Here is a 14,387-nt window from a genome sequence, read left to right as displayed (position 1 = left end):
AGGGCCTGCCCTGTTGTCCCCTGATCATATGAGTGGCCCTCCTCTGGACCCTCTCCATGCTGTCCACATCCCTCTTGAAGTGTGGTACCCAGAACTTGCCGGATCCACTTTCCTCCCTTTCCTGAAGACAGGCACCACATTGGCCTTCTTCCAGTCTTCGGGCACTACACCAGAGCTGTCTTCTGGTGTGGATGCTTTGCCCCAAAGTTTGGTGTCATCGCTGAACTTGGCCAGTCCGCTTCAGACTCCAATGTCCACATCATTAATGAAGATGTTGAACAATATGGGTCCCAGAACAGGGCCTTGTGGGACCCCACTGGTCACAGGACACCATGATAATTGACTTCCATCAATTACTACCCTCTGGGTCCGACCATGGAGCCAGTTCCCCAGCCAGCGGATTGTGGTGGACCCAAGGCCACAATTGACCAGTTTTGCCAAGAGGTAATCATGGGATACCAGATCAAAGGCTTTTTTGAAGTTAAGATATGACATCAATCTCTTTTCCCTTGTCCAGGTGATAGGTCACCTGGTCGTAGAAGGAAATGAGATTGGTCAAACAAGACCTACCCACAACAAACCCATGCTGGCTATCCCTTAGGATGTTGGTGTCAGCCAGTCCATTAAGGATGGCCTCTTTTTAATAAACTTTTCTAAGATCTTCCCCGGGATAGAAGTCAGGCTGATGGGCTTATAGTTGCCAGATCCACTTTCCTCCCTTTCCTGAAGACGGGCACCACATTGGCCTTCTTCCAGTCTTCGGGCATTACACCAGAGCGCCAGGAGGTCTCAAAGATCCGTGCCAGGGGCTGGGCTATGATGCGCGCCAGCTGCTTGAGTACCCTGGGGTGTGGATTGTCAGGGCCAGCTGACTTGAAGGTATACAGCTTCTCAAGGTGTTCCTTCATGAGGTCAGCATTACTGGAGGGCAGGGGATCTCCCTCACCTGGAGCACCCTGTCCTGTGGTGGGCATGGGCGTCCCATAGGACAGATGAAAGACCGACACAAAGTACCCATTTAATAGGTTGGCTTTTTCCTGGGTGTCAATTGTCAGTTGCCCCATCTGGTTCAGCAGGGGTCCAACGTTGCCTTTGCTTTTCCTCTGGCTCCCCACATATCTGAAAAAGGACTTTTTATTGTCCTTGATTCTCGAAGCTACTTGGAGTTCAGTTGCAGCCTTGGCTCTCCTGGTTTGCTCCCTGCAGGACTGGACCAGTGCAGAATATTCCTCCTTGGAGGAGAATCCCATCCTCCATCTTTTGTAGGCCTTTCTTTTTAGCCTCAGGAGGTCTGCTAGATCCCTGAAGAGCCAGGGGGTCTCCTGTGCCCTTTTGCTGCCTTACCTCCGAGATGGAATAGACTTAGCTTGTGCATTGAGGATCGGTCCCTTGTAGAGCAACCACTCTTCCTGGACTCCCCTCCCCCTGGGGTCGTGGTCCCTTAGGGCCTCACTGACAAGCCTCCTGAGCTTGTCAAAGTCATCTTTCCTGAAGTCAAGGACTTCCATGTTGCTGACTGACTTGCCAACTTTACAGCGGATGGTGAAGGTGATCAGCTCATGGTCACTGTCACCCAGCTTCCCATCGATCACTAGGTCACCGATTTAAGTTCATTCAACCAGGTTTATTTCAAACCAGAAACTGGTTTCTGTGTGCTGAACTTATGTCCTGTTACAGGTTTAAACCAGTTTCTGATCACTTAAACAGATTTATGTGTAACTTCTGTCCGCAGCCCAGTAGCTGGTAGCAAGGAGTTCCTGTCCCTACAAGCTTTAACCTGTATCAGTGAGCTGTATCTGGGTACATGATGACATAAATTATTCCTGTGATTCTCAATCTTTCAAGGGTGCCACACAATATTACCACTGTTAGGTGTGCAGTCATGATTCACAAAATTAAACCCAGGGATTTCACATAGGAATCTATAGTTTTAAAAACATTATGACCGCTTGTGGGCTTTCTGAGTGCTTTGCAACAGAAAAAATACTCTATTTTTCCATAGTCAAAAAACAAATGGGAACTAAGAATTGGTATTTTCCAAGGGGTACCTTGACTCTAATGAGGGGTGCCTTAGGCCTAAACAGGTTGAGCCACTGAACTAGCAGGACACAATGGGTGTATCTGTAGCTATCAAGCCTGAGACAATTATGTATTTCTTTTTGTGGGCATATTCTAAAGTGCAAGGTAAATAGCCAAACTTTGGTTTGTGCAGTGACTGCTTCATTTCTACCTCTTGCCATGTCATTTTGATAAAACTTCAGTAAAGAAGCCTGCCAGAAAAGGAGAAGCAATTAAATGAATGGTGCTTGCTCAACAAAAAACAGCATGTTTAGAAATCAAAGTCCATATCCTGTCTGAAGACATGTGACACTCCCACTGATGTCAAAGACTGTTTGGTTTGCAGACAGAGCACCAGATACAGCCCCGAGGCCTCAGTTCAGACTACTAATGCATAGGCTTATGCGCAAAGCTGAATGTGGTAGACTTACTGGTCTGGTTCTAACAGAGGCAATGTATATACTAAATAATGAATGTGTAATTTAACCACATAAATGCATTTATACAAAAGAAGATATCATAGACATATTTGCATATAATTAGGATATCCACCCTTACCCATAAAAATAATCTGTCCCTACCTATGGACCTCATCCCACTGAAAACAGGTTCCCTCTAGAGGACCATCATGAGAAATGGGGAGAAATGCCTGTGTAAATATTTATCTATGTACTTACAATCTTCATCACTGTAATTTCTGAGTGCGTGTGTGTTTTGCCATGCCCTGAAGGCTGCCAAAGAATGTCTTTAATGGAAAATGAGAGAAAGCAAACACTGTAAAGGAATTCTTCTTTCTTTTAAGGAAAAGCTACTCAGCAAGGACATATACTGAGCAGTTGAGAAGATTCCTGTGACACTATGAGGCGTAATGGTTGCTTATAGAGTCAGCAGCAAAAGACTGTGAGGGCACAATTCTGTGCTAAAACACTGGTGCCAATGCTATAATGCAAGAGGGGCAAGGACTCCTGGCGTCAAAGATTCTGACACGGTTGGGCTACATGTAGCATGTGGCAAAGTCAAATAGAAAAAACAGCCTGGGCTCTTGTACTTCTGCCTGTCTGCAAAAAGGGCTTGAGACAAAAGATATAATGCAGGGGTGGGCAAAATACAGTATGTGGGCTTGATCCAGCCCACTGAGGGATTTTGTTTGGCCTGTGGCAGGTCCCTTGGCCCTGCCTGGCCCAGGTATAGGGGGCAGCCCAGGCAATGGTGCATGCAGGTAGTCCCACCACCCCTGGGTGTGCAGCAGGGCTGAGGCACCGTGGCAGCCAGACTCCATTACCTAGCAGTTCCTTCTGGATGCCACTGCCAGATATAGCTCTGCTACCCAGCCCATCCATCCTGCACCGTGCTGACGGTGGGACCCACAGAAGCAAGGCACTTGGCCAGGTAACTGGGATGGGGCTGCGGGCCAGCAGGAAGCAGTGTCCAGGAATGAGACAGGCATCTGGGGCTGGTGACAGTGTGGGGCCAGAGCCCAAAGTAGAGCTCTAATCCACTGCCCGCAGACCCCTGTGATGGGCATGAGGTGTTCAGGGAGTGGATCGTTGCTCTACCCCAGCCCTGGCCCCATGCCGTCATCATCACAGGATCCTGGGGTCTCCCTGGACAGCTCCCCGCCCACCGGGCCCAGCGTCCTGCCACGACTGCTCTCCATGAAGACCCCGGGATCATAGCATGGGGGAGGGGCCAGGCGAGAGCCCCAGTTCTGTGGGCAGGGACATGTGGGGAGCACCTCGTGGCTCTTCCCTGGCCCCATGCCATCACCACTCTGCAATCCCGGGATCTCCATGGAGACTGGGCGGGAGCTGCACAGGCAGGGCACGCAGCCGAACGGACAGGATGGCGCTGCGTCTGGAGCCGGGGCCAGGATCTTGACAGCATGGGGACAGGTCCCAGAGCAGAGTCACAGTCCACTCCCCGCACGGCCCTGCCTGCAGAACCGTCTGCCCTGAGGTTTCTGGGCACATAATGCAACCCTGCCAGGCATGGAGAACACAAGAGTGGCTCTGGGCACACGCCAAGCATCAGCTTCCTTAACCTCTTTGAGCTGAAGTTCTCAGGGAGCAGGTACCCTGGGCTTCCCTGGGGTCCTCCTCAGCCCCACAGGAGCTGGTGTAGATTTATCCAAATTGTTTGTTGTGCCCCTCGATCTTACAGACCGCAGTCCTAAGTAGATCATGCACAAGTGTATTCTGGGCAGGCCACTTGCTGATGTCCTTATTCTTGATTCAGTCCATGGTGTAGATCTAGGGGAGAAGGAAGGGTGATGCAAGCAGTGGAAAGCGGTTCTGCCCTGGGCACCAGCCACACACTCCTGTCCCATGATCCCAGCTTTTCCCACCTATCCTGCTCCCAAACGCTGTTCCCCACCCACGGCCCCATCCCACAGAGGGGGTTTTGGTGAATTGTTGCACAGGGTCAGTGTTGACCCGGCCTACGACAGCTCAGCAAAACTCCTATGTGGCCCACAGACCCAAATAATTGCCCACCCCTGCTATGATGTTTCACCGCTGACTGAAGAATGCTGACTACTGACATTTTGCTCACCTGAGGAACAATTCAAAGGCAAATTGGACCTGGGCAAACTGAAATGACTAGATGTTCCCCTCAGTGCTGTGCAAAATCTCAGCGTTGATTTGGTTTTGTTTTAAATGGGGTTGCACTATTATAACTAAGGGCAACATTTAGTCCCAGTGTAGTAGCAACAGGCAGCAATGATCTAAACATTTTTTCTGTAGCAAAACCATATGGAGAGAGAATTGTTATTTTTCCTTGAGTACCTTGAAGGAAAAATCAAATTTTATTAAAGATACCATAGAGAGTGATTACTACTTTACTTTAGCATTTTATTGCTCCAATTCACAACAACAAATATATGAAACTAGCACAACCATATATCTAGTCATACAAAGGCAATCAAAAGCATATTACCTATAATATATGATTCAACATAGTGCCATAGAATTGTATTATGAATTATAATAATCCAGAAAAAAAATTTTGGATCCTGTGGCCGATCAGACTTTCCTGACCTATACATAACAAAGATTGCATTAGTTTTTACTTCCCATCCAACATTTGTTTCAATGAGACTGAAACTCAACAATATTGGTTTAGTGCTGGCAAGGAGCAGAATTTGCTTTGGTCTCCAGGGGTTGTTTTATACCTGCTCTTACTTTTTTAAACTAGTACAATACAAGCTTAGGATCAGCTGTACGTGTATCAGAGAGGAAGATCCCCCTTTTCAATAACTATCGGTTGAATATTAATTACTCCGTGTAACAACAGTAACAAAATCAATGGTTTGAAAGTGGTGCTGACTGGTGTCATTAGGTGAGTTGGGCTCCAGACAGTCACAGGCCTGGGGCATGCCCAGCATGCTTTCAGGTGCAACAGAAGGCACAATCAATCCCACAAATGTAATGCAAACAGCTGGAAGCTGTGGCCCTGCAGAACGAGGCCTCATGACAGGCCAGAGAGATATTAGATGGACTGAGAGGCTTCCCTGCTTGCAAGCACAGAGTAGGCTACACACTGTGCGTGTTGAAGGTAGAAGCTGGAAGGCAGTTACGAGTTTCTGTCTGAGAAGAACAGCAAGCTCTGTGACCAAGATGGTGATGTGGCAGGCCAGGAGATGTCTGGGCCTGATGCTGTTGGCTACTACTGTGCTCCGGGGGAGACATTTTTTAAAAAACTTTAAACAAACAAGTTTACAATAGGATGTCTGATTTAGTCATTAATTTCTCATCCTAACAGAAATAAGCAAGCAAGCCAGCTCCCAGAATTAGCCAACTGCTTAAACCAAAAACATTAAGATATGAATCATAGCATTTGTAAGCCCATAAGCTGACTAGATACCTTGCATAGTTTCATCCATCCATGTGAATATCTCATTCCAAATGAAAAGTTCAGAAGTATTTTTGTTTGTTTGTTTGTTTTGATCTGGCAAGTGGCTTGGATAGCTATTTGTGTGAGACATTTTTGCCCCAAACTTTCTTTGCTCGCAAAAAAAAAAATGAATACACAACATTTCTGTGAACATGAACCCACAATTTAATTTAAAATCTATTATGAAAGATGAATTTGTTCTAAGTTCCAGCAAAAGAATCCGATTTAAAAATAAAGAAGATAATAGAGAAAAGAACAGTGGTAAAATTGCACAAAGTAATAATATGTGCATGCATGTTTTATATGAGCTAATTTTAGTTTAAGATCTTTTTATTCCTAGAACTTGTGAATAGGTATATATGGGGAAGGAATTAACTTTGTGTTTGCTGAAAAGTATGAAGGACTTCTATATTATGTTGTCATGTATATAGTCCCCCCAAACAAGACTATTTTCTAGAAGCAAAAGCAAGGTTGAGAATTAAGGCACAAGAGAATAATGGATTGCTTTGTTACCATTTCAACACTAATCTTAACAATGCCACATAGCAATCTTGCATGTATTTAATGTCTGGATATGTGTGTCAGTGATAACTGTTGGGACTTGAATTAAAGCTGTGTTGTGTCTTTCCTGTAAGACTAAGAAAACTGAAAGATATAGACACTTTCAGAGGGAAAAGATTTCAAGAAGAAGCAGAATTATAAGTTGACTACTTCAAGAAATACTGAAAAGTAGACCACCTTAAATGAAAAATGAACCATTAACCCATTTGCTGTAACGACTTATTCAAGATCCTCCTGGAAAATTCTTTTTTTTGGAGCACAAGCAGAGACTGCTCAATTCTAGTAATGCAGAGCTTCTACTAAAACAGTTTTAAAGAGCGTACTTCAAACTGACTAACTCACTAAGGCTAAGTACAGGCATTCAAAAAACCTTAGCCTGGATTGATTTATTCGTTGCAGGTTAATCTAACCTGTGTAGATTGAATGATTTGCAAGTGAATAGACATTCGCTTTCGATTCTGGAAATGCAGCCACATGCCTGCAGCGGCCCAGGCTGGAAGCCAGGGGGCGCTAGAGTGAGCCCTCCCTTCCCTTCAGCAGCAGGCTGCTGATTATGGCTGGGGAGGGGTTTAAACCCCAACCCTGGCCTGCAGGGACCCCAGCCAGCGTGTGCCTGGAAGGGGAAGGGGGAAGCATCCCTTGCCAGGTTTGTCCCTGAGGGGGGCCTGTAGCCAGAACATGGCCAGGGCAGTGCTTCAGGTGAAGTCTGGGTGGAGGGCAATTAAACTCCCCTGTCTCCCCTGTCTCCCACAGGCACAGGGACCCTAGATGGGGTCTGCCTGGCTTACCACCCTGCTGGCTACTCGTGCAGCGGGGACATAGCCAGTGCTGGCCATCATGGACCCACCATGTGCCCGCCTTGCCTGGGGCTCGGGCTGGGGCTGGGGCTGCGAGGCTGAGCCGGAACAGCCCATGGGCACTGCTGAGGGTGGGTGCAGAGGGGCTGGACCACAGGGGCAGGGCTCATCCCAGCCTGCTACAGCTCAGGCTGCGGCCATGGGAGCTGTGCACCTGGATTGCTCCCAGCTCCCGCATCCAGGCTGAGCTGAGCAGTCACGGAGCCGCAGCCAGCTGGGAAGGGGCTTGCTGCTGTGGCTTGGCCTGGCCCAGACCCTTCATGCCCGCAGCCAGCCCAACTCAACCCCAAGTGAGGTGGGAGGATGGGGGGCTAGCCTGCAGCAGGCTGCGAGCATGAAGGTCTCTTTCTACATGGCCGGTCTGGCTGCCAAGGTGCCCACCTGCAGCTGCAGCGGCGTCACCTCTGCCTTTGCCCACCTGCTCCTTCCCATACACACTGGGTTGGGCTGTCACAGAGCTGCAGCCAGCTGGAAAGGCCCTGCGCCCATAGTGCCACTATCCGCTCACCTTGCCTGGAGTTGAGCCACGCCGGCTGTGGGTGCTTCTGATGGCAGGTGCAGAGGGGCCGACCTGCGTCGCAGGGGCAAAGGCCTTTTCCAGTTGGCTGCAAGTCCATGACAGCCTGGCCTAGCCCAGACTCAGGGAGCCAGGAGCAATCTGGGTGCATAGCTGGCTGAGAAGGCCAGCCCCTCTGTACCCACCCTCAGCAGCACCTGCGAGCTGGCCTAACTTAGTCCCGCAGCCCCAACCTCAGCTCCAGCCCCAGGCAAGGTGGGCAGATGGTGGGCCCATGCCAGTTGACTCTGGCCATGTCCCCACCTCTGCTACTGGAGTGGCAAATGAAAAGGAACCTTGACGGGGCTGCTCCACCCCAGCCAGGCAGATCCCGGCTGTGGTCCCCCAGGGAGAGAAGGAAGGGAAGGGGAATAAACCCCCATGGCAGCCAATGTCGGGCCAAGCGCCCAACCTTGCTCCAGGTAGACAACAGAGGGGTGGGGCCAGCCCTGCTCTCTGGAGCAGGCAGCCCAGCTCAGCCCTTGGCTGCAAAATGCTGGGATACTGGGGGACTCTGATTTAACTTAAACCAAAAAGGGGTCTGCGACAGAAGTTCCATGAACTGGTTTGACCTAAATCAGTTCAGTCTGATGCTACATTCAACCAGGTTTGTCTCAAACCAGTTTCAGCCATTTTGAAACTGGTTTATGTTCACTGAATTTCTGTTCTGTTACAGGTTTGAACCAGTTTCTGATCCCTTAAATTGGTTTATGTGTCATTTCTGTCCTTAGTATAAGCGGAGACATTAATTTCTGTTGCTATTCCTGAAGCAAATTCATTTCACTCTTCTCTGAACCTAACATTTAGGGCTGAGGAAAAATCACCAAGTTAATGGAGAGAGTGTCCCTTACATGACAGCATCAAAACTATTTAGTCTCCACAAAACCAATGGGTAATTTTAAATAATAAAACATCAGAAAACACAGTAGCTTGTTTCCCTGTAATTTAAAAACATAGAAGAGATGCAGTAATTGTAAGCTGAAAATTCATAAGCCCCATTTTCTTAAAGTTTGTTTTTGGTTGGGTTTTTTTGGGGGGGGTGGGGGGAGCTATTACTATAAGGTCCTCAAAAGGGAGCACAGAATATCAAGTCAAGAGGGTTTTTTTCCAAGTTGAAATAGGCAGAGGAAAAGCTGAGCTGAGCCAAGGAGAGCTGGTGGGTGGTTATCCTGCCAGGAGACAAGCACTCAGCTGCTAAAGAAAGTAGCAGTTAGTTGCCTTATGTAGAGAACACTGAAAGAGCAATAAAATGTCTCGCACATATATCCAAAGTACCTTCCCCCTGTGCATTTTTCAGAGAGGTTCACAAGCCTGCCCCAGAAACAGGTATTGCAAGTATTACCATAATCTCTTTGCAGGGAAGAAAATTGAGATGTATAGAGATCAAAGCTAGGCAGAAAAATCAAAATGTTGCAAAATCAAAAAGAGAACCCATCTTGCCTAGCCCTTTATGCTGTTTTGTGGACTACTCTCCATCTGGATGAAATTTCCTGACTGATCCAGAGACATTCATGCTCTTAAATCAGTAAATCTAACCTCAAATACTATATATAATATAGGACCTTTGGAGCCATCTCTGAGGATATATGCTCCATTTTGCTAAATAATGGGCAGGAAGTCAGGGCAGACAAGAGTGGGAAATCGCTTAAATGGAAGATCTCCATTGTACTAGAGGGATACAGTATCCCTATGGATAATACCATTTCCTTAATAAAGTTCCTTGTTCAGAGCTAGAACACAGCCACTTACTATAGCCTTTACTGTTGTCACATGACACAGTCTATGGCCCTATATCCTGATATAACCTTTTAGATGGATGATCTTAAACAAGTGACAATCTTGCATTTCCATCTCAAGAGGTCAAGAGGGCTGGGTCTTTTCCACTGCTCTGTCTCTTTATGGATGCACATTCATGTACATTTGTGGCCAAGCCTTCTGACTTCCTTATTTCCTGTTTAGTTTGGTTGTTTGAGGGTTTTATATCATTATCACTGGGTATCCCTTTTTATGGGCATTTTGCCTGTTTATCGTCATTTTCTTTTCAGTTATTTTTATTAAAGTGCCTAGTGACTACTGGGCATGGATGCCTGCAAATTAGCATCATTATTTTGATGATAAGCTCATAAGACATGTAATTACAGAGGTAAGTGAGAGGTTGTATGGCTCCATCACTTTACAAAAAGAAATGAAGCAGAGAATATTGGATCTGGGGAGGCAGGCAGCATGAGATACATGATAGGGAGGCTTTGCACATGTGTTAGCTTCTAAAATCAATTAAGAGACTTAGAAAACTGAAATGGGCAATGAATATTCTTAAGATTTGTGGGTGTTTCAGAGGGAAGGGAAAAGAATTATATGCTTAAAATGTGGTTGTTCTAAACTATTGGGATTAAATGCTAAAAGAGACAGCAAGCTAAGCATCCTCCCAAATGACCCAACCAGACCAAGAGAACAGTGATTGTGCACAACCACAATTACAGAGAGAAGTTGCTTGTAGTACCAGCCACCAATGAAATGAAGAATGCAATGATCAAACAAAAGGGGGCTGCTGTTTTTATAAGTCTGTCCTTTAGGCATTCAGATGCGATGAGCTCACCTCATTCTGGAGTTTTGGAAAGAGCAACACATTTGACATATTTTCTTATTGCTTGGCAGCCCTCTGAAGTGCCAAACCCTGCTAACAGGCAAACATTAAAAGGCAAAGATATTCTGTTCTTTTGAGCTGTAAATGCAGGAGTGTTTATTGTAGTATCCTTTTGCACTTTTAAAGCTTTCTCTGTGCTACGGTCTGAACATGACATCCCTCTATGCCCTTGTGGGTTCCTAAAATGAAGATAATATTTATCTTTTGAGAGAACTGAATCACGGAGAGAGAATGACCAGCATTTTTACATGCAGATGACTGAATTTAGGCACTTAAAATCATATTTATGCAAGTTTTACAGGCCTATTTGTAAAAGGTTAAATTCACCCAATATGCATCCTCTCCTGCTTCAAAGCTGTGAACCTAGAGCTTCTAAAATTCATTCTCCAACCCAGCAGCCAGCTTTCTTATAATACCAAAAAAATCCAGTGTGCAGTGTCTTAATGTATCCTCTTAAAAATGCATTCCAGTTCAACCCAAGAAAAGCAGACTTATTCAGCATGTTCCTCCACATTCTGTCAAAATTCATGAACCACAAGCAAATTTTATATAGCAAATGCCTTCAAGTTTGTACAATTTTTCCATTATATTTAGACAAATATAGTTTTTAGCCAGAAGAAAAATTAAGGTTTTATTTCTTATGCAGCCTGAAAAAGAAATGGCTACATTGCAAGAAGCAAAAAACATGACAAGAAGATTATGCTTCTGGAAAGCAAATTTAGAAATATAATGTCTGATATGCAATAGATTTCTAAGTGTGATTTTTTTTTTTTTTATTTAAGTCAGATTAGTATCAAATAACTACATTTATTTTAGAGCATTTTAATTAATAAAACAGATGTTATGTTAGTGGTTTGAATTTCACTATATAATATTGTGATCTGAATTCGTCTTTTCATTTATGATTCGTTTTCTATGGAGAGGTCACACTTTGAGTTTTGCCAGATGAGAAACAAATAAAAGATGTTTCTTGAAAGCAAGAATAATTAAATGGCCTGACTTCATAGATTTCATAGACTTCATAGACATTAGGGCTAGAAGGGACCTCAGAAAATCATCGCGTCAAGTCCCCTGCCCCAGGGGCAGGAAGTCAGCAGGGAACATAGGATCCCAGCAAGATAAACATCCAAATGTGTCTTGAAGGCGTTAATGTAGGTGCTTGAACGACCTCCAGTGGCAGGCTAGTCCACGCCTTGGGGTCTGCAGACAGTAAATAAGTTCTTCCTTATGTCCAGCCTGAAACAGTCATGGAGGAGTTTATGACCATTTGACCTTGTCATCGCTTGGGGCGCTCTGGTGAACAAGTGTTCCCCCAAATCCTGGTGGTCACCCCTGATAAACTTATAGGCAGCCATTAGATCACCCCTGAGCCTGCGCTTTTCCAGGCTGAAGAGTTCCATGGGTCTCAGCATCTCATCATAAGGTCTGTTTTCCTGACCTCTGATCATGCGTGTGGCTCTCCTCTGGACTCTGTCAGACTTCTCCACATCCTTTTCAAATTGTGGAGCCCAAAACTGGACACAGGACTCCAGCTGCAGCCTCACCAAGTCTGAGTACAAGGGGAGAATGATGTCCTGGGATTTGCTTGAGAAGCATCTATGGATGCAAGCCAGCGTTTTGCTCGCTTTACTAGCAGCAGCATCACATTGCAGGCTCATGTTCCTCTGGTCCCCCAAGTCCCTTTTGTCCATAGTGCTAGCCAGCGTAGTAATGCCAAGCCTATAAAGATGCTGCAGGTTTTTCTTCCCAAGGTGGAGAATCTTGCATTGTTTGGTGTTAAACACCATCAGGTTTTCGTCCGCCTATTTCCTGAGCCTGTCAAGGTCAGCCTGGATCGCCCTCCTATCCTTAGGTGTGGATGCTTTACCCCAGAGTTTGGTGTCATCGGTGAACTTCGCCAGTTCACTTCTGACTCTAGTCTCCACATCATTAATGAAGATGTTGAATAATATAGATCCAAGAACAGAGCCTTGAGAGACCCCACTGGTCACAGTGCACCACAAGGATTGACTTCCGTCAACCACCACCCTCTAGGTCTTACCATGGAGCCAATTGCCCAGCCAGCGGATTGTGGTGGACCTGAGGCCACAGTTAGCCAGTTTTTCCAAGAGGTGATCATGGGATACCAGATCGAAGGCTTTTTTAAAGTCAAGATATATGGTATCGGTCTCCTCTCCCTTGTCCAGGTAATGGGGTCACTTTGTAGTAAAAAGAAATGAGATTGGTCAAGCAAGACCAACCCACAACAAACCCATGCTAGCTATCCCTCAGTATGTTGCCATTGGCCAGTCTGTTAAGAATGGTCTCTTTGATAATCTTTTCTAAGACCTTCCCCAGGATAGAGGTCAGGCTGATGGGCCTGTAATTTGCCAGATCCACTTTCCTCCCTTTCTTGAAGATAGGCACCACATTGGCCTTCTTCCAATCTTTGGGCACTACACCAGAGCGCCAGGAGTTCTCAGAGATCCATGCCAGTGGCTGGGCTATGATGCTAGCCAGCTTCTTGAGTACCTTGGGGTGTAAGCTGTCAGGGCCCGCTGACTTGAAGGTGTCCAGCCTCTCAAGGTGTTCCTTCACAAGGTCAGCATTGATGGAGGGTAAGGAATCTCCCTCACCTGGGCCTTCCCAACCCATAATAGGCAGGGGTGTCCTTTGGGACTGGTGAAAAAACAACACAAAGTACCCATTTAGCAATTTGGCTTTTTCCTGGGCGTTGGTTGTCAATTGTTCCATCTGGTTTAGCAGGGGTCCAATGTTGCCCTTGCTTTTCCTCTGGCTCCCCACATATCTGAAAAAGGACTTTTTATTATCCTTGATATTTGTAGCTAGTTAGAGTTCCGTTGCAGCCTCGGCTTTCCTGGTTCACTCCCTGCGGGTCCGGACCAGTGCAGAATATTCCTTAAATGTCTTTTTCCTCTTACTTATTCATGGGAAAGGATACTTTGCTCTAAGCATAAAAAAGATGCCATACAAGAATATATATTATGATATATACAGTTAAAAAAGCAAACTTATGTTTTGGATACGATGTTAAGAGATATGTAGATGTCTATTATCTATGCACAAATGGTCTTGATCCAGAATGCATCACAGTCATTCACCTGTTCTAGGTTTTAAATATATAAAATATAAAAGCAGATGTGAATTACTGAAGTTAAATTAGTTCAGTGCTATTTAAAAAGCTTGCTGAGCATTACTCTGCTGCTGATTTTTTTTGTTTTGTTTTGTTTTGTTTTTTAACTATGTGCCTGCAAAATATTCATAAAGTGACATAATCTATGCATACAAATTGACAAATTGAGCTGTAGGGAATAAAAGAACACAATGTGCATATATGGCCTCAGTAAACAGATGTATAAATTAGGTACTCAATTTGTTTAAAATCAAGTCCTAATTATGGAATGAGTGACATAAAGTTGGAGGTCCTGTGATCTTACTAATCATTTATTCACAGACCAAAGCCAATACAAGACCCTGTAATTAAAATTTAAAAAGTGAATGAAAAAGCGATGTTCATTGCCTTCATATCTCTCTTGGAAACATCTTTGAAAAGAATTCCCCATGCAAGAGATCCTTTGGGTATACGGCCTCCATCCATTCTCTGCACACGATCAATCCATCAAAATCAACACTGAAAAGATGCTTGGAATCCTCTCCATGGACTGCCAGCTTGACAGGGTGGAGAGGTCTGCATGTACCAATGACCCTAAGAGCAAAACTGTCAGGAGACTTGTACTCCTGGTAGGGTCACCCATGGCAGTAAGGTCAAAGGTGAGGTATCGAATGAAGACCAGTGTAACATAACATAACTTAACGTAAT

The sequence above is a fragment of the Crocodylus porosus genome, unplaced genomic scaffold (genome assembly GCF_001723895.1).
Source record: "Crocodylus porosus isolate Cpor-Errol unplaced genomic scaffold, CroPor_comp1, whole genome shotgun sequence".
In the NCBI taxonomy this organism is placed as follows: Eukaryota; Metazoa; Chordata; order Crocodylia; family Crocodylidae; genus Crocodylus; species Crocodylus porosus.
This window is presented reverse-complemented; position numbering follows the sequence as displayed.